General features: G+C 43.5%; 1 long non-coding RNA gene across 1 annotated transcript; it reads right to left on the bottom strand.

Moving 5' to 3' along the window:
• Positions 1-1,376: 1,376 nt before the first annotated feature.
• Positions 1,377-2,603, bottom strand: LOC119032919. The gene is made up of 2 exons (XR_005079090.1): positions 1,977-2,603; positions 1,377-1,849 (listed from the first exon to the last, which is right to left on the bottom strand). It is a non-coding gene; the product is annotated as an uncharacterized LOC119032919 (long non-coding RNA).
• Between the last annotated feature and the right edge of the window lie 1,309 nt (positions 2,604-3,912).

Raw genomic sequence — 3,912 nt, 5'->3', positions numbered from 1 at the left:
ATATCTTCAGGTCACTATTAAAAACAAGATTTAAACAAGATAAAGTTGATTTGATGTGCTGTTATGTATCTGGCTGTATCAGCAGTGGATTATTTTTAATCAGTAAATGAATAATAATAATAATTTATTTTGTCATTTTAGGGCATTTAGCAGAAGCTTTTGTCCAAAGTGACTTACAGTAATTTTAAGCAGCAGTGGCTGCCATGCAAGGTGCTGACTGGCACATCTGGAGCAGTTTTGTGGTTCAGTATCTTGCCCAAGGACAATGCAGACCAGGGTGAATTGAACCAGTGACCAGCTCTACCCCTGAGCTGCAGCCACCCCAACAGGTTGTCTGTGCACAATTTTAATGAAGTAAAGAGTCAATAGGGTTGACCAATTTCAGCTGAAAGGCCAGCCCCACACCAGGGCATTCTGGGTGAGACTGTTGTGAAATGGTTTAATGTTGTGAAAAGCAAATTGTAATGCAGTTTGATACTAGCCCCATTCACATTGCCTTTTGGGTGCAGCTTTAGTGCGCCAATTACCTGCCTCCGTCTCAGTGTGAATTTCTCGGAGGTGGCGAGGGGTGAAATTTTGCTCCGGCCCTGATACATCTCTGGAGGTAGTATCAGGCCGTATTATTGGGGAACCGAACAAGTGTGAATGGATTAGCCAGCTTTGCATATTGAGGTGGTGTCGATCGGACGGTCAGTTAACTACACAGGTCCTTTGCTCAACTTAATACAGAGAAATGTCCCACAAAGCAACGTCACATGACCAAACAAAAGTAATGTAGTAACTGTAACTGTCTTTGGCAACTTACAAGAAAAATACCACAGATATGTGCGGAGAAGCATCCGTCCTCCTGTCTGTCCTACCGACTCTTCGTCAGATTCCTGCCCAAAAACAACGTCTGTCACTGGCAAAAAGCTTTAACTCACTGAGTGTTTGTAATGAAAATAAATCATGCGATGGTCAGCTGTTCGGATTGAGACATCTATGAACTTTCCCCCAGAAAACGGTCTCCATCTCCACCAGCCAGAGAGTCAGATTGACAGGGAGGACACTGGGAAACACCTTTAAAGGAGAACTTCAGTCGATTTAATCATGCAGCTTCATTGCTCAAGCTACCCTTGGCTTGCCAGTACCGAAGACGTGAAATGAATAAAAAAGTAGTTAAAAACATTGCATTTTCATCAAGTTAATGTTATTTGTGAGTCACATAATGCAGCAATGACCTTAAAATGAAAAAGCATTTCTGCTAATGCATTTTAATTTTCAAATTTGACATTTGCTGCATCTTTTGAAAATTAAATCTCAAATGCAATTTTCTTTATCAATTTAATTAAGTAACAATATGAGCAGTCTTGAAGAAAATGAAAATGCAATTTGGATGATTTATTACTCATTTTATTTATGAGTCAAAAATGCAGCTATATTCTGAAAATGAAAAAGCATTTCTGTTAATCCATTTTAATTTGAATTATGGAACAGATGTGCTTCCATACATTTGCCAGGAAGGTGTTGTTTATTCAAAGAAAGAGTGTTATAAGCATAAACACACAGCATGTACAAAGCATAATCTGCCCACACAACAAATGGGATGCTCACGAGAAGGCCAAAATCCTACAGCACCGCCAAGTGTCTCTGTTTTTGCAGACATCTGTGGTGCGCTGCCCTGTATTTCGGAATCGCCTCTCATGTGCCTGCAGTGTGAGCTCCTGGCTGCGAAAAGATGGCGGTCACACAATCCATCCAGACACCCCTCCATCTTGTGCCGTCTTCCTCTTCAGACATCAGGTCTATGGCGGCGCACATTAAAAGGTCCACCTCATCCTCAGCTAGCACTCTTTCTCGCTTCCAGCAGCTGTAAAAACAATCAATAAGGTCGATCAGTACTGCACGATGCACTGCGTATGAACACAACACATATATTAATGCGCCCCAATAATAGTCACATTGACCAAAAACGGATCTAATCTAATGAGTCTTACCATCTTTGTTCTCGATCGACTGGTTGTTTGTTGTACTGTCTCGTAATGTCTTACAGACAGCTGGAAAACAATAAAAGAGAGTGGTATGAATAAAGAAACACAATGCTCACAGCGATAAACCTCCATGTCCCTCTGCAGCAGCAAAGCACCCTCCGTCGGCAACACTCTCCGTGGCGCCCCGGCAAAGCTCCTCCTGTCAGCGCAGGCCTCCTCGACAATGGCCGTGCCGCTAGCCTAGCTCCGTCACAGCTTCGTGTCCAATTAAACACAAACACTTCGACAGCAATGGAGAGTCCAACTAACACACTCACGGCACGTCGTCTGACAACAGATCACAGCCCCTTAGTGATAAAACACGACACTGATGACACACACAGGCCACTGTCAGTTGCTCGACGCCATTAGCTCTGAGCTCCTTCTTCCTCGTCACTCACGCTCCGTTTACGCTGTAAACAAAACAGACAGTAGATGGAGAAACCGAACACAGCAAGAAGAAGATGAAAATGGCTAGTGCAAGGAAATCAAAATCTTTCGTACGGACCGGTAATGAGGTCGAACTGCTGCTGCGACTTACACTTAACTACAAGGCATGTAAGTTGCAAGAAAGGCTCAATATCTTATACGGCATGAACACGAGCATGTAGTCCGCCATTGCTGTTTCGGAAAGTATGCGGATTTGCTGTGCACATAAAAACGGTAGGGTTGCGTTTTCGGATTCCTCCACCTTTAGACCTGGTTTCAAAAAAGTTTTTTTTAGGCACTGCGTTTTCAGGATCCGTGTGGACAGTCAGCCAAAACGATGCAATAGGTGTGTTTTTTCGCAAAAGAGCATTTTCATGTGGATGGCCCCTTAGAAAAAGGTCACCTGGGGTAAAACTCTCCCTGCTACCCTGATTTACATTTGTATAGCTCACAGCATTTTCATTTCCATGTTAAAGCCTCCACTAGAATCAGGGGGAGAGGCGTCATGGGGGGACAACTGCTAAGCAAGACCCACCTCAATTTCTGTCAAATTCACGGCAGTTTTCGGTGTTGCCTGCAAATTGCCGTGTGCAGTCGCAAACCTGAAATTCCACGTCAATCTACAGTGCCGCATACTGATGAAAATCCCACTTTTCATGCAGTGTGAGCCGTGGTATTCACTGTAATGGGAAGTGCACTGGAAGTGCAAAAGGCTGAATGTGTGCTGATTTGGATTTGTTGTACCAAGCCACGCCCACATTGACCAGTCATGACCACCTTCAAGGTATGGCCTCAGGACTGGCCCTACATCATCAGTGTCATGGCAACCAAGGATCTCTAATTTGGTGTTAACAGCATTTAGTTTGACCGAGATATGAAACAGTTTACATTTTTATAGCTAGCTACAGAAATGTGTTTAATAATTTGTGCATTTTTTGACCAAGCAAAATTCTTTTGATAACGTAAGATCAGGTTCTGCTAAAGAGTGTATGTGCCAAGTTTCACGCAGTTAATTAATGTTAATTACCCCAAACTGTTAGCTAGCTAATAATGATAATATTGATAACATTACTGTGGATTCAGTAACAGGTTTACCTCTCAACAGTCCTCTCAGCCAGAGATTAACCAGAGCCGCTTCTCCTCTTCCTCCACAAGCACGAGGATTATAAAGGAAATCAGGAATTCCTGCAGCTCAAACATGTCTAACTGTAAAACTTTACTCCTCTTGTCACTTTTCACAGGCTGATGCTGTCTGCAGGTCTCTCTGACGGACCCTGCCTTTGCTGGCAGCGAAGGATGGGTCCTTGAGGGATGCCCTTTTTAGATAGAAAATGTGGCGCATTTGCTCCAAGGTAAGGGCAGCAATGTGCCGGCCTGTCTTTCTAAAACCGATGCGCAGTATTCCTGTTTTTCCAAAAGCCGCCTCTGAGGTAAACATGTAATGTGACGTGAAGCTCGAAGCTGGCTGTGAACA

This window comes from Acanthopagrus latus, chromosome 14, assembly GCF_904848185.1.
Source record: "Acanthopagrus latus isolate v.2019 chromosome 14, fAcaLat1.1, whole genome shotgun sequence".
Taxonomy (NCBI): Eukaryota; Metazoa; Chordata; class Actinopteri; order Spariformes; family Sparidae; genus Acanthopagrus; species Acanthopagrus latus.
Note: the sequence above shows the minus strand (reverse complement) of the source record. Positions and strands in the feature narration are given on the sequence as shown.